The sequence below is a fragment of the Saccostrea cucullata genome, unplaced genomic scaffold, assembly GCF_032062105.1.
Source record: "Saccostrea cucullata isolate Sc308-1 unplaced genomic scaffold, CSIRO_AGI_Scuc_v1 ctg4448, whole genome shotgun sequence".
In the NCBI taxonomy this organism is placed as follows: Eukaryota; Metazoa; Mollusca; class Bivalvia; order Ostreida; family Ostreidae; genus Saccostrea; species Saccostrea cuccullata.
Window position 1 is genome coordinate 154 of NW_026931302.1, and position 24,438 is coordinate 24,591.

The following is a 24,438-nucleotide window of genomic DNA, read 5'->3' on the forward strand; positions in this document are numbered from 1 at the left end:
CTAGAAACTTCATTCCACATTTAAATGTCCTCATATGCAAGACATTTTGATGTGAAAATTTTTTGCAATTACATGTATTGCCCTTTTTGATCTATACTATGTATTTAAAGTGCACTAGCTGTGCCTTTCAATATGTGTATCACTGTCAAGTTTTGGGGGAGCGTGGGGTATGTGAGCTAGCTCACTTTTTCTTTCATTTGTTTATGTTGATATAACTTTTGCAGCTGATTGCAACCACAGCCTTATATGTAGCTGGGAAGGCAGAGGAACAGCATATTAAACTAAGGGACATCGTCAATGTCTGTTACAGGTAATGATTAATTAAACTGTGATTAAATGATAAGATTGAACATAATGACTGATAATTAATTATTATTAACATTTTCAAATTCTAATAGGTATATAAGCCCAATTACTTGTCATATTTTGATAGAAAAAAGTTATGACTGTCATTAGATTGGGATTTATTTTCGAAAAATGACAATTGTATTTACATAAAAGTTTTGTGAACATGCACTTTTGTACAAATACATCAAGTCTACTTCTAGTCATCTGATATATATCTATAACTTGCATTTTTCACTGAAAATTTAGGTTTTTTTTTCTATTTTCACTAAAAACAGCAGCCACTTGGGTTTTGTATGAAAATGGAAGTGATTACCCATGCATTGGAAAGTGCATGATTAATTTGAGGTTGATATACAGTGAAATAATTATATTAGTAAAAACAACTCTTAGAAAACTTTAATAAAAAAAGTAAAAGTGATATTTCTGAAAATTGTCTGTAAAATTATCAATCATTGGCAAATTCCACAGTCCAACTTCTTCCATTGATGTCTAATTGAAAGAACAACAACTCTTATTATTTCAACTGGAAATGCCAGGATTTGTAATATGAGGGTCACACTTTTTTTAATAGATACTAAGGAAATATTACTACTTGTGCCAGTAAGACTGAGGAAATATAATTTTATTTAAATTATGCAATATATAGTAGCATGATGGTTATGAAAACTACAATACAAATGACATACTGTCAAATTCCTAATAAGATTCTACTGTATTTTTCTTCCTACATGTATTTATGTTGTGTTTTAGGGCTTTACATCGCAGTAAACCCCCACTGGAGATGGGGAGGCCTTCTGGTCTCTGAGAGACACCGTGGCCAACTGTGAGCTGTTTGTGCTGAGAATGCTGCAGTTTAAGATTTCTTATCAACACCCACACAAGGTATCAAATTCACCATTACAAGATATACATGTATAACTTAAATATATTTAATATTGAGGGTTCTGTAAGACTCTAATACCAAGTAGACCGTAAAATTTTGAAGGCTGTGGAAAAGGTAAGCAAATAGAAAGTTAATGTTAACTGATGAGTGGATGATCTATGGAGAGTGGATGACAATAATAATAATGTTAACTGATGAGTGGATGATCTATGGAGAGTGGATGACAATAATAATAATAATGTTAACTGGTGAGTGGGTGATCTATGGAGAGTGGATGACAATAATAATAATGTTAACTGATGAGTGGATGATCTATGGAGAGTGGAGGACAGTAATAATAATGTTAACTGATGAGTGGATGATCTATGGAGAGTGGATGACAGTAATAATAATGTTAACTGATGAGTGGATGATCTATGGAGAGTGGATGACAGTAATGATAATGTTAACTGATGAGTGGATGATCTATGGAGAGTGGATGACAATAATAATAATGTTAACTGGTGAGTGGATGATCTATTTTAGAGTGGATGACAATATATAAATGGTGCCTGTTTTGGAGGGTAACAGTTGAAATTGTCACCCCAAGGAAAAACAATGTAAAACGACGCGTCAGCGGAGGTTGACAATGGTTTTACGAGGGGTGTCAATTTAACTCTACTCTCCAAAACAGGCACCATTTATTTTATTATACTGAATGTCTTCTTTAATTAAGTCAGCAAAAAAAAAAATTGTCGATCATCTTTACGTTCACGTTTAGAAAGCTTTCAAACTCCTCGCTACTTCTAAAAAGATGTTCTGACCTTTTTATTGTTTGTTTGATACTCTAAGAGTCTTTTATCATATAAAGTTTTGTTATTTCTGCACTCGCAAGCATGTTTCATCTGTCGTTTGTTGTTTTCAAGTAAGCTACATTGGACGCAAGCTTTTATTGATGTCAAGTTAATTCCAGTTCTTTCAAACGCGCAACTGACGTTTTGAGAATTCTACGGTGAACCGTACGCGCATAATATCCATGCATGTGACATTACCGTTGTGTTACCTTTTGTCACATGCGTTGCTAAGGCTGAGGGTAATAGAACGGATTGTTAACTGCGTCTAAACCAATCAGATTTTAGTATTTAACATGAAAGTATAATAATAATAATAATGTTAACTGGTGAGTGGATGATCTATGGAGAGTGGATGACAATAATAATAATGTTAACTGATGAGTGGATGATCTATGGAGAGTGGATGACAATAATAATAATGTTAACTGATGTGAGTGGATGATCTATGGAGAGTGGATGACAATAATAATAATGTTAACTGATGAGTGGATGACAATAATAATTCTTTTGATTTGTATTTCAGTATCTTCTTCATTATCTCAAGTTTCTCAAGGACTGGTTTGAACCCTACAAATGGGAGACAACTCCGATAGCCCGTACTGCCTGGACATTTTTGAAGGACAGTTACCATGGGAACTTGTGTCTGCGTCACAAGCCCCAGCACATTGCGGTGGGGTTAATCTACATGGCGCTGCAATGTCACGGTGTTGAGGTGCCGCTTCAGAGTAATGTCGCCGTCCCCTGGTGGAAGGTAAAGCCACTACAGTAGAACATATTTAGGCCATGCAAAGTTAATTCCTTGGTTCTCAGGCCTTTTTTTTCAAGAAATATAGTGAGGAAGGGAGGCATTTTTTTAACTTCTTTATTGCCCCCAAAACATGATGAGGCAGCTTTTTACATTGTACAAAACCTCAAAAAATGATGAGGGGGGTGATTTGTTGTTTTTATTTTCTTGATTTAGCGATAAAATGGGGTCAATGCAACACCCTTGGAAGAGATGAGGGAGGGCCTGAGAATCAAGAAAATGATTATTTTATGGCCCTACAATGGAGTGCCAAGAATAGTTAATTGTGTGTTGTTGTAAGTGTAATTCATTATATCCTTTAGCTTCACAATATGTCTAAAACCAAGGGGGACGAAAATCACTTGCTAGTAATAATTAATTCATGATAGGCATGTTCATTCTGAGCATGTTTTCCTGTACATTTTTGTTGTTATAGTTGTATATGCAGAAATGAAGAGATTTAAACAACCATTTTTTTTGTTTCTTTCCTTGCCTGTGCCATATTGACTATGATTTAAAGTAAAATAAAATAAATAAATAATTTGAAAAAAGAGTGATAAGGGTAAATTTTAAGCTTGAATTTTTCAAAAGATGCTTTTATGAAAAGAAAGAGCTCTGAAGTTCAAATTATGGAACAGAAATTATCATTAGTTTGGTTTAATGTAGGAGGAGAGAAAGGTAATTAACTGACATTTGTTGAAGTCAATTATTTTATACATTAATTTCAGTGAAATTTATAGGGATTTTAAAAGTTACTACATTGTATCATAAAGCTATAGAGATAAGTATTCATATTCTAAAAATGAATCATGAATATAAAATCTCTATGTATTCAGTCAACTTAGGATTTTTACAATATTTCATCATAGTTTTTGCAGTGTATATATAATTACATTGCTTCCTGTTTCTGTCTCACTTTGTAAAGTTGAAAGAAGGATAGGAGAGGAGTGAACCCTGAAAAAAATCCAGTCAAAAGAAATAAACAAATACTCAGGTGTATTGCAGAAGATTGATCAGTGATATTGTATGATTTATCCCTGAACTTGTAGAAAGACGGTATCTGTATGTATTATTTTGACAGGAGTAGGCTATCTGATTTTCTGTAGCACTTAGATAAACAAACATTGGTGATAAAGACGTCAGACTTAGGAATAAAGGAGAGATCATTTATATTTACTGGTTGTTGACCATATATACAAATGTACATCTACTTAAATCAGTGCTAGACTTAACAATAGTCTTCCATTTTAATTTTGGGTTTTGTTAATTTTCAATTCCAACACTGTATTTGGTTGTAATTGATTTCAAAAAAGCCTAGAGATGTGGAATCTGTATCAACAATAAATTTTTACCTTTGCTTTATCTTGTTTTAGCAAGTAGAGGACAAGATAAAAAAATCTTGTATTCCATCTGATGAATTTAATGGACAAAATTGATATTTTGGGACATTCCACTTGTCAATTTATTAACACTGTTCTGCAATATTTTTTAAAGAGTTAGTCAGTGTTTTCATCGAATCAACTTTTTAGGTCACCTGAGTTACTCAGGTGACCTATTGCTATCCGTTTTCGTCCGTCGTCGTGCGTCGTGTGTTGTGTGTTGTGTGTCGTGCGTCGTGTGTTAACATTTGAACATTTTCAGCTTCTTCTCTGAAACCGCTGCACCAATTTCAACCAAATTTGGCATAAAGCATCTATGGGTGAAGGGGAACATAAATTGTGAATTTCATGGTCCCCGCCCCCAGGGGCCTGAGGGATGGGGCCAAAACCACAAAAATTAGTGCAATGTTTAAAAATCTTCTTCTACACTCCTGGACATCAAGCAGGCAAACTGTTTGCATGAATGTAATGAGCATTGAGTCCTCTACCAAAATTGTGAATTTCATGGCTCCAGGGTCAGGGGTTCTAGTGCTAGGGCGGGGCTATACAATTTATATAGTGAAAATAAACTATTTCTTTGAAATTTTCTTCTATGCTCCTGGGTATTGAATAAACTAACCAAGTACATAGTTATGATGAGCAAGAGTGCCTCTTCCAAAATTGTGAATTTTATGACCCCAGGGTCAGGGGTTCTGGTGTTAAGGAGGGGCTCTATTGGTTGTATAGTGAAAATACATTTATTCTTTGAATATCGTCTTCTCTACTTCTGGGTATTAAATAAACTAACTAAGTACAACTAAGTACATAGTTATGATGAGCAAGAGTGCTTCTTCAAAAATTGTGAATTTTATGGCCCCAGGGTCAGGGGTTCTGGTGTTAGGGTGGGGCCCTATTGATTATTTGGTGAAAATGCATTAATTCTTCGAAAATCTTCTTCTCTGCTCATGGGTATTTTAAATGAACTAACCAAGCACATAGTTATGTTGATCAAGAGTGCCTCTTCCAAAATTGTGAATTTTATGGCCCCAGGGTCAGGGGTTCTGGTGTTTGGGCGGGACTCTATTGATCATATAGTGAAACTCTATTGATCATAAAGTGAAAATGCATTAATTCTTTGAAATCTTCCTCTCTGCTTCTGGATATTAAATAAACTATGTAAGTAAATAGTAATGTTGATCAAGAGTGCCTCTTCCAAAATTGTGAATTTTATGGCCCCAGGGTCAGGGGTTATGATGTTAGGGCGGGGCTCTATTGATCATATAGTGAAAATGCATGATTTCTTTGAAAATCTTCTTCTCTGCTAAGTATTGAATAAACTTAGTACATAGTTATGATGAGCAAGAGTGCCTCTTCAAAAATTGTGAATTTTACGGCCCCAGGGTCAGGGGTTCTGGTGTTAGGGTGGGGCTCTATTGATTATGTAGTGAAAATACATTAATTCTTTGAAAATCTTTCCTTTGGTCCTGGGTTTTATGCCAATATATATTTAATACTAGCAAAATGGTTATTTTTTATGCCCCCCCCCTCCCTGGGTCGGAGGTGAGGGGGAGGGGGTACAAAGTCTGAAAATAAATTAATGCTTTGAAATCTGCTCTTTGGTATTAATCAACAATTTTATGATAAAATTTGCAAAATTTTGAAATATGTGGCCCCAGGATCAGTGGTTCCTTTGGGATGAGGTGCACAACTGGTTATAAAGTGCAAGTGCATTTTCTCTTAATCTTACTCTGATCTACCTCTGGGTATTAAGTAAATAGAGTAAGCATGCTAAGCCTATAATTATGATAAGCAATGGTGCCTCTTTCAAAATTGTGAATTGCGAATTTCATGGCCCCTGGTTTAAAACACAAACCAAATTTAATTATTTGAAAGTTGTTGCACTGTACTCAGGTGACCTATAAGGCCCGTGGGCCTCTTGCTTTTTGGTCAAATCTATTCATAGTTCAAAGGGAGGTAGTGTTGTTAGCAGTATCAGACTTTGAGAATGACCTTTCCTGGACTGAAAGATAGTGACCTTCCGAGATAGAAAAATAATATCATAATCTGTGTACATGAAGTTTTTTGTTTTGTTTTTTTTTTGTTTTGTTTTTTTTTTTTTACATCAGAAGCTCATAACTCGTGCCAGGGGTCCTGAGTCAACAGGATGCAGAATCCTGGCAAATTTCATTTGAAATTTTATGGCTCGTTTCTCTCATTAAAAAGCTTCAATCAATTTAAAGCTTTGAAATTCATAAATAGTTAGATAATGTAAAAAGAAAGGATTCAGTTGACACCACAGATGCACATATTACAAGTTGTTTAACATAGAATGGCCTATTGTGATTGCTTGACAGATAAGATAAACAATCAAGATTTGTAATTTTTCCAAAAAATATCACTACAGTCAGCCCATGAACTATTGAATGAAATTTGCAATGGGTCCCACAGCAACATGTTGACTTGGGACCTCTGGCATTGTGAGGATGATAGCTCTAGAGATAAATTTTTTTGCAGACTGAATTTTTTTTTTTGCCAGTTGTAGAATACAATGTAGAAGTGTATTACATGTAAGTGTGTTCTTCCTTTCTTCTAATTAAGACTCATAGTAAAGCTTACCTTTTTCTAAAATCTATTTTTAGGTCCTCACTGATGACATCACAGATGACATCATTAAAGACATCATAGAAGTTGTTATATGGACATATGACTTAGAAACTATGGCAACGACGTGAGATTCGCATGGTGTGTGTAAATTGGAAATTTCAAAACCAGTGGTTAATGATTTTACAAACTTTTCAGATGGTTCACAATGCCTTCATGCAATATCATTGCATTGTATTTAAAAGAACTTTTGTATCAAAACATTTTATAAAGATCTTTTTATTATAAGTTTTTTTCTGAAATATGGAAATACATGTATCATTATGTGAAATGTTGTTTAAACTTGTAAATTGTTTTTAAAAAATGTTGACATGGAATGAAAACATTTATTTAATTAGTAGTTTTGAAATCAGTGCAGTTAATAAAGAGTAAACAACACTTCCGATGTTTTTACACCATATAATTTAGATTAATATTTTGCATTGTTTCTACTTTCACTTTACCTTCTTGTGTTCAGAAACAATAAACAAGTCCTAAGAAAGAAAGTCACTGTGTTCATTTTTATTTAACACAAATCTTCAGATTTTGCAGAGAAGAAGATGGGTAGTCATTTGAAAATATTTTATTACCCCAGTGGCCAATAATAAAGTAGCAAGAACATTCCTCAGGTTGTAGATGAACAGATGTTCAATGTATCTCTTATTTTGGGCAACTCAAAACTCAGATCTCTAGAGATATAATTTTTAGTCCAGTTAGACCTCCAGTGTTATGGTTGTCTTAGATATCCACTAGTGGTATGGTCTGTTGTATTAGTTCTTTACAAGTGGTATCATGGTTATTTTATTAGATCTTCAATTGTGGTATGGTTAATGTGTTAGTTTTCCACCAGTGGTATACATGGTTGTGTTAGTTTTCCATCAGTGGTATACATGGTTGTGTTAGTTTTCCATCAGTGGTATACATGGTTGTTTTAGTTCTCCACCAAAAGTTTGGTTGTTATGTTAGTTCTCAACCAGTGGTATGATTGTTGTGTTAGTTCTTCATCAATGGTATGGTTGTGTTATATCTCTCCCAGTTGTATGGTTGTTGTGTTAGATTTCCACCAGTGGTATGGTTATTGTGTTAGATCTCCACCAGTAGTATGGTTGTTGTGTTACATCTTCACCAGTGGTATGGTTGTTGTATAACTTCTCAACAAGTGGTATGGTTATCGTGTTATATCTCCCCCAGTGGTATGGTTGTTGTGTTAGTTCTCCACCGTTGGTATGGTTATTGTGTTAGTTCTCCACCACCAGTGGTATGAATTGTGTTAGATCACCACCAGTGGTATGGTTGATGTGTTAAATCACCACCAGTGGTATGGTAGTTGTGTTAGATCTCCACCAGTGGTATGGTTGTTGTGTTAGATCACCACCAGTGGTATGGTTATTGTGTTAGATCTCCACTGGTGGTATGGTAGTTGTGTTAGTTATCCACCAGTGGTATGGTTGTTGTGTTAGTTCTTCACCAGTGGTATGGTTATTGTGTTAGTTCTCCACCAGTGGTATACATGGTTGTTGTGTTAGTTCTCCACCAGTGGTATGATTGTTGTGTTAGATCACCACCAGTGGTATGGTTGTTGTGTTAGTTATCCACCAGTGGTATGGTTGTTGTGTTACATCTTCACCAGTGGTATGGTTTTGTGTTAGATCTCCACCAGTGGTATGATTATTGTGTTAGTTAACCATCAGTGGTATGGTTGTTGTGTTCTCCACCAGTAGTATGGTTATTATGTAAGATCTTCACAAATGGTATGGTTGTTGTGTTACATCTTAACCAGTTATATGGTTGTTGTGTTAGTTCTCCACCAGTGGTATAATTATTGTGTTAGTTCTTCACCAGTTGTATGGTTGTTGTGTAAGATTTCCACCAGTGGTATGGTTGTTGTGTTAGTTCTCCATCAGTGGTATGGTTATTGTGTTAGTTCTCCACCATTGGTATGGTTATGTGTTAAATCTTCACTTGTAGTATGGTTATTGTGTCAGTTCTCCATCAGTGGTATGGTCATTGTGTTAGTTCTCCACCAGTGTTATGGTTTTTATGTTAAATTTCCACCAGTGGTATTGTTGTTGTGTAAGTTCTCCACCTGTGGTATGGCTATTTTGTTAGTTCTCCACTAGTGGTATGGTTTTTATGTTAGATTTCCACCAGTAGTATGGTTATTGGGTTAGTTCTTCACCAACTAGTGGTATCATGGTTTTTGTAACATATGCAAGTTTTACAATGGCAGTGAGACGACAACCTTTACAATAATATTTTATGTTAACAGTTTATCAGCTTGTTACGTATTATTATAACTTTAAATGCGATAAGGTGATAACTTTCATTTATTTGATTTCGCTGGACTGATTTATGTAGCTTAATCAAATAGGTTATGTTGAAAGATAATTTGGGGTAATCTATTATACAAAATATAACTATTCAATATGAGAATTGATTATTTCTACTGAAGGATTTTACTATATACAAAGGTTCATCAGATTTGTAGATTTAAAAATCACGTTTAAATTAAAAAAAAGACATTTTTAAAGAATTTATAGAAACTTTTTATAAGTATTATAGTTTTCTGTGAAACCTCTGGCTGGAAATTTTTTTTCTTTATACACAAATAAACGACATCCCTGCATGATAAGATAGGATATTTGTCTTACAGATTAGTATGGGAGATATTATTGTCATTTCTACATTTTTCTATCTATTCTATATATACTGTCATAAAGTACATGTACATTATTTACTTATTGCAATTGAAAATTGTAAATCAGTGAAGATACTGATAAATATATTTAATATGCGTCAAATCAAACCATGTTATGTATTTTTAAAATCACGTATTAGTAGTTTATCAAAATGTTTCAGTATGGGATAGTTACATACACAGCCCTTTATCATATCACCGTTGTATAACAATTTCTTCTACCCACTACTCAAGATAAAGATTTACAAGCTGGAAGGATGTTTATTTTAAAGTCAAGTCCTTTTTTTATTCTTTCCTTTCTTTTTGTGGAGGTAAGTTTATATTCTCGAAACCATTCAACTCTTTTCTAACTTCGGTACCTGTTTTACTTTCATTGAATATGAAAATGCTTACGAACATCGGGGTAAGAATAAAAAAAAATTAATCTATTTGCTGTACTCCGACCGACTGGTCAAAATTATCCCTATACCCAATCATTTTTTTTTTAGCATTTTGAATCTGAAATTTTTTTTATTAAGTTTTCACAGTATAATTTTTCAAGGATGTAATTTAAAAAAAAAAAAATATCAAATCTGTAAAGCTATCTGGTATGTAATGAAAGCATGAATAAATTTCTGAGACTGTGATTTTCATGACAGGTATCATTTTGTGCAATACCGTAAAGCAAAAAGAAAAAAAAATATTTTCCTTCCTACCTACTCACCTTAAAAAATATGGGTCTAAGTACATCAAACAAAAATATTTTAATTATGGCCCAAAGTATTCAAATTTTAAGTGGAGGTATCAATATACGAGATATATATACGATTATTCATGTCAAATGTACACATATTTTGTACCTTTCAGCTGTTAATCCTACAATCGTTGTCTGGAGTCAGTCCTTATATTGATGTGTGCTCAGCCTACTGCAACGCCAGCATGTTCAGTAGCTGTACGTGCATAAGGAACAATACAATGTTGAAGTGTGAGGGAAAGTCTCTCGGAATCTTCTTAGAAATGAATGTGAAGAAATCAAATCTCAACAGCAGTTGTTCTATTTCTTTCAGTCAAACGTAAGTCAGTTTCAGTATTTGTTTTAAACCTATTAAAATTTGCTTTTTATTGTTAAAGAGTCATATACGAAAAAAAAACAACATTTTTATTCCATACACCCCTGAAATGATAAAACTGCCACATTAGTATTTAACTGTTCTCGTAATATTGAGCTAAAGAACATAATATTAAAATTGAATTCTATTGAAATTGACCATAGAAGTCAAACTCTTGACCAAAATCAGTTAAGGACAAACAATGATTTTATCAGGTTCGACTATGTAAAAAAAAAAATTGCAATTTATTTTGTTAATTACCAGTATTTGTATTGTAATACTCTAAAAAAACTTTTATATCAAATTCTCAATATTCTCACTTTTAAAATACAATGTATATGCAAAAGCCCTTGGAAATAAAGAAGGAATCTTCTTTTCAAATTATATAAAGACAAAGAAATAAACTTAAATATAAAATACATAAAAAGTAAAAACAACTTTGTATCAAATATTTTTAGTGTTAGTAAAACCTTAACCCTCCGTCCCAGACATATTCATAAGTCATAACACTTATTCTAATTTTGTCTAATTTTGATCTCTCGTCTATAAATAATTCTAACCTTGTTTTCAACGTTCTTAATATCAATTATTCAGACTTTGGTGGTGAATATGTTTTTTTTTTTTGAATTAGCAACTTTAGGAAGATGGTAGCGTTTCCATTAAATATAGAATATCATAAAAAGAGTTTGAACATTTCATTGAATACACTTTTGCTCTTGACTAGAAGAACAAGCAGTAAAAAAATAACGCGCAAAGAAAAGACAAAAAACAAATTATTAATTAATGACTTTGACTATCATTTTCTCCTTTTAGTTATGAAAATGTTGGATTTTGTCGAACAGAACTTAATAGTTTGGAAACTTTGCTAGGAGACCACAATACGGAAGGGAGTACGATGAAGTTTTATTTTCCGGATAGTGATTCACATGTGAGTACTGTATTATAAATTAAATGGGATTTGAAACACAAATAACTGTGTGCAATTCTGCAATTTCTACTTTCACAGACGTCGACCACTATATTTATTGTAGAATAAACCCCAAGTAAATTTCAATGTGAGCTGTAATAAGCATGAAAATTACACACAGATTTTAAAACTAGAAAAAGTGTCTAGTACTAAACCTCCAGCATCTAATCATACAATAAGGCTTAAAAGCAACAGAACAAGTTTATGGTATGTATCTTTTTCAATTATTTGAATAAATTATAATTATTAAAACATCATATTTTCCAGCAAAAGCAACATATTCTTACTGAATACATTTTCACCGTAATAACTTTTTTGTAGGGTTGACGCTGTAATTCAGGTTTACTATGACTGTCATTCTGGTCAAAACCAAATTTGTAACGAATATGGTCACGTAGTTTGTGCGCCAGGTTACTATGGTGATCGTTGTCAGCGTTACTGCAATTCCTCTAATTTGAGAACTGTAATTGCAGTACAGACGGTAACCTTACATGTCAGAGGAAACCCGGTGGAGTCTTTTTTGAAATTCAATTAGTAAAAACACATATTCCAGAAAATGCATTGAACGTTATATATGACCTTACTATTCACCAAAGGTAATGTACTCTTGAAATTATTTTATTTTTTTTTTTAATTTGACTTCTTTCATTTGACTTGTTTGAACATGTACGACAGACGAACATGCATATATGGTACTCTATACTCACAAACTCAAAAATTATTATTGTCACTTAAAATTATTTAAAATAACAATACTCGAAAAACACTGGCCCACCCATATCCATTCTCACGCGCAGGAAGTCAAAAGTAAACTGAATTTCCCCAATTCGTTTTGAAATATGTAAAAAAAAATGCACCATGTAGATACTTTACCTTATACGTGTCTTACATAATGACATTTTTACATATGACAGGTTTAATTTTAAATCAAAAGTGCATGCTCATAATGTGAATTTATTCTTGCAATTTAAAGAAGTGTATTTTTTCACTTTAATTCAGAATTCTGTGTAATTGTTTTATCTGTTTTGTTACCACAGCAGACTTTCTTTAAAGGATCCAGTGATCATATTTTTTATCTTGCTTTAAGCTACCTTAATGTCATGTTCCACGAAATGACGTATTCGCCCGTCACGCTTCACCAGACACCTGACCTGAGCATGCTGGGATTTACCAATAACACGATGAGCTTCTACTATCCAGACTTTAACAGTTTTGTGAGTATCATCTATCTATCTATCTATCTATCTATCTATCTATCTATCTATCTATCTATCTATCTATCTATCTATCTATCTATCTATCTATCTATATATATGTATGTATGTATATATATTGTATCAAAGAGGACAAATCGTATTCTTTCGCCCTTAATGTTGTTGTTTCATCACAATCAAACATTTTTTTATCTTCATATGGAGTCCAGTGAATTAATTTACAGTTTTTTTTTCTTAAAAAAAAAATACAACAAACCTATGTATACCATCCTCTCTGCATTTCTTTTAATGCGGGATGTCGGAGGGTGCATAGTAAATCAGTACTTTTTTGTTGTTTGTTTTTCAAGCAAAACTCTTCATGTGCCATTTATTGCATAGTAAATCAGTATCTCTTTTTTTCAAGCAAAACTCTTCTTGTGCTATTTATTTGAAAACGAACAGCACAACTGTAATTGGGCAAATATTTCGTCTTCACGATGTTGCTCCTACTAGAAACGCAGAATTCAGGCCAGATACTCTTCCGTTGCAGAGGAAAAAGGATACAATCTAGTAAAATCTTTGTTCTTGATATTTCATAAGAAATACTATCTACGATTCCCTTGACAAAAAAAAAATACTATTTGTTATTTTTTCTAATTTTACAGCTTTAATATTACGTACCGCTTATTCTACGACTGCATTCCTCTATACAAGGAGTCCATTTGCGATCAAGGTATAAATAAGTGTAAAACTAACCATTATGGTGAAAATTGTAAAATAATTTGTAACTCAAGCAGGCCGAATGGAACTTGTTCGGAAAACGGCACATTCATTTGTGACAAGAATTATTTCGGTCCAAATTGTGAGATATTTTGTGATAGGAACAAGCCGAATGGAAGTTGTTTGGAAAACGGCACATTCATTTGTGACAAGAATTATTTTGGTGAAAACTGTGAGATATTTTGTGATAGGAACAAGCCGAATGGAACTTGTTTGGAAAACGGCACATTCATTTGTGACAAGAATTATTTTGGTGAAAACTGTGAGATATTTTGTGATAGGAACAAGCCGAATGGAACTTGTTTGGAAAACGGCACATTCATTTGTGACAAGAATTATTTTGGTCCAAATTGTGAGATATTTTGTAATAGAAGCAGGCCTAATGGAACATGTAGTAAAAACGGCACATTCATTTGTGACAAGAATTATTTTGGTGAAAACTGTGAGATAATTTGTGATAGGAACAAGCCGAATGGAACTTGTTTGGAAAACGGCACATTCATTTGTGACAAGAATTATTTTGGTCCAAATTGTGAGATATTTTGTAATAGAAGCAGGCCTAATGGATCATGTAGTAAAAACGGCACATTCATTTGTGACAAGAATTATTTTGGTGAAAATTGTGAGATATTTTGTGATAGGAACAAGCCGAATGGAACTTGCTTAGAAAACGGCACATTCATTTGTGACAAGAATTATTTTGGTGAACATTGTGAGATATTTTGTGATAGGAACAAGCCGAATGGAACTTGTTTGGAAAACGGCACATTCATTTGTGACAAGAATTACTTCGGTCCAAATTGTGAGATATTTTGTAATATGAACAAGCCGAATGGAACTTGTTTGGAAAATGGCACATTCATTTGTGACAAGAATTATTTTGGTCCAAATTGTGAGATATTTTGTAATATGAACAAGCCAAATGGAACTAGAATTGAATTAAATGAAATTAGAAGCAGGCCAAATGGAACTTGTTTGGAAAACGGCACATTCATTTGTGACAAGAAATATTTTGGTGAAAATTGTGAAATATTTTGTGATAGGAACAAGCCGAATGGAACTTGTTTGGAAAACGGCACAATCATTTGTGACAAGAATTATTTTGGTCCAAATTGTGAGATATTTTGTAATAGAAGCAGGCCTAATGGATCATGTAGTAAAAACGGCACATTCATTTGTGACAAGAATTATTTTGGTGAAAATTGTGAGATATTTTGTGATAGGAACAAGCCGAATGGAAGTTGTTTAGAAAACGGCACATTCATTTGTGACAAGAATTATTTTGGTGAACATTGTGAGATATTTTGTGATAGGAACAAGCCAAATGGAACTTGTTTAGAAAACGGCACATTCATTTGTGACAAGAATTATTTTGGTGAACATTGTGAGATATTTTGTGATAGGAACAAGCCAAATGGAACTTGTTTAGAAAACGGCACATTCATTTGTGACAAGAATTATTTTGGTGAACATTGTGAGATATTTTGTGATAGGAACAAGCCGAATGGAAGTTGTTTGGAAAACGGCACATTCATTTGTGACAAGAATTATTTTGGTGAACATTGTGAGATATTTTGTGATAGGAACAAGCCGAATGGAACTTGTTTGGAAAACGGCACATTAATTTGTGACAAGAATTATTTTGGTGAAAATTGTGAGATATTTTGTGATAGGAACAAGCCAAATGGAAGTTGTTTGGAAAACGGCACATTCATTTGTGACAAGAATTACTTCGGTCCAAATTGTGAGATATTTTGTAATATGAACAAGCCGAATGGAACTTGTTTGGAAAATGGCACATTCATTTGTGACAAGAATTATTTTGGTCCAAATTGTGAGATATTTTGTAATAGAAGCAGGCCAAATGGAACTTGTTTGGAAAACGGCACATTCATTTGTGACAAAAATTATTTTGGTCCAAATTGTGAGATATTTTGTAATAGAAGCAGGCCAAATGGAAGTTGTTTGGAAAACGGCACATTCATTTGTGACAAGAATTATTTTGGTCCAAATTGTGAGATATTTTGTAATAGAAGCAGGCCTAATGGAACATGTAGTAAAAACGGCACATTCATTTGTGACAAGAATTATTTTGGTGAAAACTGTGAGATATTTTGTAATATGAACAAGCCGAATGGAACTTGTTTGGAAAATGGCACATTCATTTGTGACAAGAATTATTTTGGTCCAAATTGTGAGATATTTTGTAATAGAAGCAGGCCAAATGGAACCTGTTTGGAAAACGGCACATTCATTTGTGACAAGAAATATTTTGGTGAAAATTGTGAAATATTTTGTGATAGGAACAAGCCGAATGGAACTTGTTTGGAAAACGGCACAATCATTTGTGACAAGAATTATTTTGGTCCAAATTGTGAGATATTTTGTAATAGAAGCAGGCCTAATGGATCATGTAGTAAAAACGGCACATTCATTTGTGACAAGAATTATTTTGGTGAAAATTGTGAGATATTTTGTGATAGGAACAAGCCGAATGGAAGTTGTTTAGAAAACGGCACATTCATTTGTGACAAGAATTATTTTGGTGAACATTGTGAGATATTTTGTGATAGGAACAAGCCAAATGGAACTTGTTTAGAAAACGGCACATTCATTTGTGACAAGAATTATTTTGGTGAACATTGTGAGATATTTTGTGATAGGAACAAGCCAAATGGAACTTGTTTAGAAAACGGCACATTCATTTGTGACAAGAATTATTTTGGTGAACATTGTGAGATATTTTGTGATAGGAACAAGCCGAATGGAAGTTGTTTGGAAAACGGCACATTCATTTGTGACAAGAATTATTTTGGTGAACATTGTGAGATATTTTGTGATAGGAACAAGCCGAATGGAACTTGTTTGGAAAACGGCACATTAATTTGTGACAAGAATTATTTTGGTGAAAATTGTGAGATATTTTGTGATAGGAACAAGCCAAATGGAAGTTGTTTGGAAAACGGCACATTCATTTGTGACAAGAATTACTTCGGTCCAAATTGTGAGATATTTTGTAATATGAACAAGCCAAATGGAACTTGTTTGGAAAATGGCACATTCATTTGTGACAAGAATTATTTTGGTCCAAATTGTGAGATATTTTGTAATAGAAGCAGACCAAATGGAACTTGTTTGGAAAACGGCACATTCATTTGTGACAAAAATTATTTTGGTCCAAATTGTGAGATATTAGAAGCAGGCCAAATGGAAGTTGTTTGGAAAACGGCACATTCATTTGTGACAAAATTATTTTGGTCCAAATTGTGAGATATTTTGTAATAGAAGCAGGCCTAATGGAACATGTAGTAAAAACGGCACATTCATTTGTGACAAGAATTATTTTGGTGAAAACTGTGAGATAATTTGTGATAGGAACAAGCCGAATGGAAGTTGTCTGGAAAACGGCACATTCATTTGTGACAAGAATTATTTTGGTCCAAATTGTGAGATATTTTGTAATAGAAGCAGGCCTAATGGATCATGTAGTAAAAACGGCACATTCATTTGTGACAAGAATTATTTTGGTGAAAATTGTGAGATATTTTGTGATAGGAACAAGCCAAATGGAACTTGTTTGGAAAACGGCACATTCATTTGTGACAAGAATTACTTCGGTCCAAATTGTGGATATTTTGTAATATGAACAAGCCGAATGGAACTTGTTTGGAAAATGGCACATTCATTTGTGACAAGAATTATTTTGGTCCATATTGTGAGATATTTTGTAATAGAAGCAGACCAAATGGAACTTGTTTGGAAAACGGCACATTCATTTGTGACAAGAATTATTTTGGTCCAAATTGTGAGATATCTTGTAATAGAAGCAGGCCAAATGGAAGTTGTTTGGAAAACGGCACATTCATTTGTGACAAGAATTATTTCGGTCCAAATTGTGAGATATTTTGCAGAGACAACAAACATGGATCACATGAATCATGTTGGAATGATGTTGATTTGAAATGTAAGGATAAGATTTCACAGGCAATGCGGAATAGGGTTGATGTATACCCTTGTTGTCAATATTTGTGTGAGAATTATTGTAAGGAAGAGAATGGAAGTGATTTTTTTTCAACTCTTATGTTTCGAGGAATTTTAACTGAAGCCGGGATTCAAGAGTTTTTTCATAACTTGACGGAAGCTTTAAGATGCACAGATAATAAATTGGTGTACGCCATTGTTTCCAAAAGTTCAAAGAAAAAGTAAGTCAAACATTATTTTATATTTGTGTAAATTTCTTATAAGCCTTTCTCGATCTTGATTTGCCCAGGAGTCCAGCCAATTACCATCTAAACACTGAGTATGAATAATATCTCATTTAAACAATTTATTTCAAATGCCCCTGTATTCGACAGCATAGCGGCATATAGTTTTTGGTCCATCTGTTTGTTTTTCTGTTTGTCCGTAAAAAATAAACCTTGGCCGTATTTTTAGCTCACCTGAGCCGAAGGCTCAAGTGAGCTTTTCTGATCAGATTTTGTCCGTCCGTCTGTAAACTTTTCACATTTTCGACTTCTTCTCAAGAACCACTGGGTCAATTTTAACCAAACCTAGAAAAAAGCATCCTTGGGTAAAGGGGAATTTAAATTGTTAAAATGAAGGGCTAGGTCCCCTCACAAGGGGAGATAAGACAAAAATAGAGTGGGGTCATTTAAAAATCTTCTTCTCAAGAACCACTGGGCCAGAAAAGCTGAATCTTATGTGAAAGCATCCTGGGATTGTGTAGATTCTAAATTGTTCAAATCATGCCCCGGGGGTTGGGCGGGGCCACAATCAAAGTTTTACATAGAAATATATAGGAAAAATCTTTTAAAATCTTCTTCTCAAGAACCACTGGGCCAGAAAAACTTAGATTTATGTGGAAGCATCCTTGGATAATGTAGATTCTAAATTGTTCAAATCATGCCCCCGGGGGTTGGGCGGGGCCACAATAGGAATAGGGAATAGGGAATCATAGTTTTACAGAGAAATATATGGGATCATTTTTTAAAAAATCTTCTCAAGAACTACTGGGCCAGAAAAACTGAAACTTATGTGGAAGCATCCTGGGGTAGTTTAGATTTCAAATTGACCAAATTATGACCTGTGGGGTATGATGGGGTCACAATAGGTATGACAAGGGGAAAATTTGGTTAAGAAAAGCATGGTCAAAGCTTCTCAGGTGAGCGATGTGGCCCATGGGCCTCTTGATAAAATTGTTACAAGTAGTGCTAGGACTTGCATATTTCACAAGGGTATATCTTTTGACGTAAGCTTTATTTGGGTATCGATATATTTGACCTCTCTTTCTTGACCTTTCATTTGATCTTCGTTTGCAAAATTTTATAAAAAAAGCTTACCATATATTATAGATTCTTATATTTGACTTGGTTTTCAATGTGACCTACCCATTCTTTACTTAGGTACAAATGCACGATTTCGACCGTATAGCCTTGAGGGACTTTGTTTAAAAAGATCAACTTTGACACTTATTTAATGAAAGTAGCATATTTCTCTTGTATTTTGTTTCAGGTTAACGGACAAAAATACCATAACGACACTTTCATTTGAATTAGTATGCAATTGTTCGCTGATGATTCAACAGAAATTACATCCATTCATTCTGGATCACCTACTAAAATTGAACACACATGTTTATCCGCCAATCATACTTCATATACCAGAGGGACGCCAGAATGCCAAAAGAACCCGAGAGCAGGTAACATATAGCTGCTGTGTAATAAAGCAAATTAGTCTTAATTCTAACCAACCCCATTCTTAACTGTGTCCAACATATTTTGTTTTATTTTGCGCTTTCTTCCCATTGCTTTTGTTTTGCCTTTAATAGACATAAAAATAACACAATCTTATTATTTTTGTACCTGAATTTTAATTCAAGGATTGGTTATCCAAAAATTGGAAAATGACAGCGGCCATTCTAGGATCGATTGCAATTGCATTGTGCATTGTCCTCGTGGCCGAGATCGCTAAAATGTAAGTAATATATAGGTCCTCATAGATTGTTTTCAATTATTGCAGTTCAATAACAATTTTTGATCACTTATAATATAACATGTAAATGACTGAACAGACACAAAATATGGCACACTTTCAAAATATTTTCTAACATAATTTTTTTTATATCTTCAAAGCAGTCTTACTTTTTTGTCAAGAAAAAGACAAAATTGTAGGGAAAAATATCAAATTCAATTCTTTCAATCGAAAAAAAATTAAATTGTCAATTGTTTATTGTAGAAAATATCGAAAATTATATCAGCTGCCAGATTTCACCTAGCCGGATCTCGAAAGGAACAGGAAAAGACTTAGTGCCTTAAGGGGGATGTACAAGCCATATTGGATCTAGTCTGCTGTAAACTAAGAAATACCAAGAATGCGCTTAATACTCTACTAAACTAGCTCAAAGTTACTCAAAGTGCTAATGCACTAATTACCTACTGTTAGAGACCAAAATTAGTAAATAATCAAGTTTATTTTGTCTTAATTAGGAGAAAATTAATCTTGTTAGAACTGCGCAGCTACAGCATTCATGAGATGAAAAATGCATTGAAAATGGAGTTAGTTTGATTCATTGATAATATGGCTACAACCATTTGTTTCGTTTTTTTCTTGTCATTATCCATAATTCTTGAAAATTTGATTTTTCATATGGGTGTCTTCCTGAGGCCATGTGTTTATTTCGTCCGCCATTCCTCTGTCACACAGAGTTCGAATAACAATGATTTTAGAATAAATGCGACCATAATAACATCAAGACAAGAAATTACTAAGTAATAATCATTAGGTTATATTACTTACTACTTTTATTTGTTGCATCGCATCGTCTGATTAATGAAAAAACGCGATTTTAACCCTACTCCAGCAAATCGGGAAAAAATGTCCTGTTTACAACTCGAAATTCCTCGTAAATATTATTCCACTAAGCACATGGTTGGCATGTTCATATATCTGCTGTGGATAGATCCGTTTATTACCATGATTATATTTAATTTTTATGGAACATGTACAAGTCTTGATAATTTGTTGGTTTCTTTAAAACTCAAGAAAAAAAAGATAAAAATGTCCTAAACATATGTGTTTACGGTGGGTCTTTTTTCTGTGGCGATAGAAGTTATTTTCAAATGGGGCACTGCAAGGAGGATGCTTAGCATTTAATTTGAAAATGTTAAACAATATGCAGTGCATGAAAAATAAATTGTAATTACATGTCTTACATTCGAAAAGTTGGTACATATGTCTATTTTGTTTAGAAGTTAGATAGAAAAAATAGGCAGTTATAGGATTTCCTTCAGGCACCTCACATAAACATCTAGAATGTTTGCAATGACCCACACATTGTATGGGGTCATGTTTGGACACAAAAACGCATCATGTCTCATTATGTTGACAACGTTGTAAGCTCTCGCTCATTGAACATACGAAGCTTGATGAAATATAATGAGTTGTTTCTATGAAATTTAGAAACGAGCACAATGTTTGCAAAGAAAGGTCCATTGCATATGCTAGTCTATAATTGCAAAAAAAGTGTGTGCTAACCCCCCCCCCCCCCGCCCCGAAAATCCTATGTTTGTTTTTCAAAACAGTGACAAAGATTAAAAAAATTGCATTACTAAGTATTAGATGGAACATGTACTAGCCTTATAAGACCACTTGTTATAAAAATATTTGGTTGCCCTCTCTCCCGATCTACTGCCTAGAAATGGCCCGACTCATTTTTTTAACATCCCATTACACGATATTTTTTTCTTTTTCTTCCGTCAACAATTCTGTTTAAATTTTAAGGAATTTTTTTTCTCACCCATAAATACGGACCCAATAATTTTTCCCTGAGTTGGGAGGACCACCAAACATCATTTTAGAGATGTTTATAAGTTGATTTTTTCTCTTTACTTTGTACATTTGTAATTTTGGAAATATGGGCAAATAGAAAAAAAAATTATTCATTAAATCTCCTAACCCACTGTGAATGATTTCATGCCTTTTCAACTGTTGCTCCTCTGTAATGAAAATTGTAAATGCATGTTTATTTGACACAGTATACGAGGGGTGATAAAAAAGTAAACAATATCTTAGGTATTTGATATTTATATTATTGTTGAAATATTCAAGTATTTTTCAAAGTGTAAAATTTTAATTGAAGGTCTTTGATAGCATATTGCTTTAAAAAAACACATCCCTTTTCAAACTTGCTTTCACCGGGCAACATAACAAGTATCATATTTAACCATCTGCCTTCCTTCACTAAAACGATATCCAATCATTGATTGAAATTATATGAAGCCATTTAATAAACTGTGAACAAATTCTTATACGTTACTTCTAAGGCATTTGTAAGATATACATGTGCCATAAATATTATAGTCGTTTGTTGAACGAGTTCCACTGAGACAACCATTTTTCGTCAAAAGTACCTGAATAATGACGTCATTTTCAGATTGTGACATCGCAAACAAGGAGCAAAACTTCAGCATATGCTATTTATAGAACTTGTGTTTGGCTATCTAATCTGAATTGTGGTTTTGTAGATATAGAGATATTTCGCGAACTTTTTGATAACGCTTTGTACTAGTAGGTACTAAAACAAGGTCATTCGTATCAATTTTATGTGTCTAATTTCTTTGTGTTTTATTGGTGATAATTAAAATTTTAATAGATAATATAATTTATCTGTGGCAAACTTACAAACTCTTAATTTTTAACTTTGATGGTGCTTATTTTTCCTTACCTGGAATCAAAGAGTTTAATTTTTTTTTATATTAATACGTAAACTATTTAACAACTGTTCGATAATAATACTAAATAAATTACTTCAAGCCACACTATAACACCTTTCCTCTTTTAAAAGTGTTCATATTATTTGAAATATTTTGCAACTGTAATTCTCTTCTACATTTAAAGATTGTTATGCCCCTCCATATTAAGAAGAGGTCTGGAAAACAAGATTCTGTGCTAAAAATAGACCACGTGCTGCTATCCATGAACTACTTTCATGGTTCTTTACACTCTTTTTGAAGACAACGGTACCTTGTTTTGAACTTGAAATTATCATTTAAATGTGCAAAATTTAGACATTTTCTCAACAAATGGTTGTAGAGAGAACATTAATACACAGTTTGCATATTTTTTTGGATTTTTTAAGGCTCTGCTGAATTCTGTAGCTGCGCAGTTCTAAGGAGCATATCAAAAGCATTTTTCTGCAAAAGTATAGATTATATATGCACAACATGCATTCGGTTATGCATATTTATTGTATCTTTATCAAAAAGACTTAAAATTTGATCAAAATATAATGTATTTTAGCCATTTAAAGAAATGTTTACATTTTGCTCACACTGCACTAAAAGTGGCCGTACATCCCCCTTAATCAGTGGTAGTGCTTAGATCTACTGTGGTCAAATAAAGGGAAAGGTCCCTTAGGATCCAATTTCTTTTGAATACATGAAAAGTGATGAGGGTTAGAAAGGAAATTATATTACTTCGAAAGTGTACTTAAACTACGCAATTAATGCCCCTGCCAAAACATCACTCATATTATACAATGTGTAACGCTTCGGAACGCCTGTCTTGTGCTGAGAACAAAAACTTCGATGTAAAGTTTTATAATTTTATTCAGCAATACATGAACAGCGAAAACAAATAACAATGTTTGGAATTCACACAAGTCTCAACCCTCGGGACAAAAGACAAAATCAGTACAACTACTGATATAACTGGGCAACTGGCACTATTTCCAGTAATTTATAATTTAAGTATGAATTCCCCCGACCAAAATAAAACAAAAAGGCTCTCTATAAAATGACTTATAATTAATTTACAAATAAATATTCCCGCTACTAGTTCAATTACTAGCACGCAGCAGAAATATTTCCTAACTCCTAAACTGGGCTAAAGAAGATAAAAATAACTAGTTCACAACTAGTAATTATAAATAAAACTAGTACAATTACTAGTAATATGAATTTAGCCTATCCTAACTTTACATATTATGTACTTCAGTCACTTAGATACTGAAATAGTACACACCTTAAATTACTCTGGACAAAACTGGCAACCTTTCTCTAGGTCACAAAGAAAACGAGAGAGCAAACGATATTCAGCATCCGAGTATTTATAGAATTAACAAAACCCGCAATAATTCATAACCAATCATAACTAATAATTCCATCCCGTAAATAATAATCAGCCAATCAAATATAATCATCGTCCCGTAACGAAATCTCACTCTCGTACATCGTATGCGAAATTATTACAATACGTAAATAAATTAAATAAATTCATAAAACATAAAGTTACACTTTTAAAAGCTCATTTAACACTGTTTAACATTTAATTTAAAAGAATTTACAATCAAATCTTCCGCCGAAATAACTCCAATAAAAATAGATCACCGTGAAGCATCACGGGAAAATACACAAGTAAACAAAGTATGGCGGCGGCAGAAGTTTCGTAGCTGCAATAATGTAGCCCTCTCCCTTTTTTTTTTTTTTTTTTTTTTTTTGGGAGAGGGCTACAACTCCTTAGGATCTCCATAATGGTGCAGCTGCGGGTGTGATTCACTCCCGCACGGATTTCGGCTTAAATTATCAGTAAATGGCTATTTTATTAACATCTCTTACCTTGACTCCAAATAAGTAGTCATCCAAGACGTAAATCAATGCAAAAATATACAGAACGATCCCTATATCGCTTATTTTTCGTGTATGTCAACATCACAACTCGAATTTATCCGCCATGTTTACTGACCTTGATAGATTGTATTTTGGGACAGCCAATGAGAATTTAGGTTCTATAGGAGCGGATCTTTTTGGAATTCCCTTATTTTAAGCATAAATATCGCTGCTTGCATAAAAATAACACCTAAAATGGTTT

The 24,438-nt window shown here is 33.4% G+C and overlaps 2 long non-coding RNA genes and 1 pseudogene across 2 annotated transcripts; all 3 read left to right on the plus strand.

The window, feature by feature from the left end:
• The first annotated feature begins 224 nt into the window (after nt 1-224).
• LOC134232118 (cyclin-Q-like) lies at nt 225-7,352 on the plus strand (annotated as a pseudogene).
• Nucleotides 7,353-10,411: 3,059 nt separating this feature from the next.
• On the plus strand, nt 10,412-11,759 carry LOC134232120 (uncharacterized). The gene is made up of 3 exons (XR_009984711.1): nt 10,412-10,596; nt 11,446-11,560; nt 11,664-11,759. It is a non-coding gene; the product is annotated as an uncharacterized LOC134232120 (long non-coding RNA).
• A 347-nt stretch (nt 11,760-12,106) lies between these two features.
• Nucleotides 12,107-13,346, plus strand: LOC134232116 (uncharacterized). The gene is made up of 3 exons (XR_009984710.1): nt 12,107-12,195; nt 12,687-12,813; nt 13,217-13,346. It is a non-coding gene; the product is annotated as an uncharacterized LOC134232116 (long non-coding RNA).
• The last annotated feature ends 11,092 nt before the right edge of the window (nt 13,347-24,438 follow it).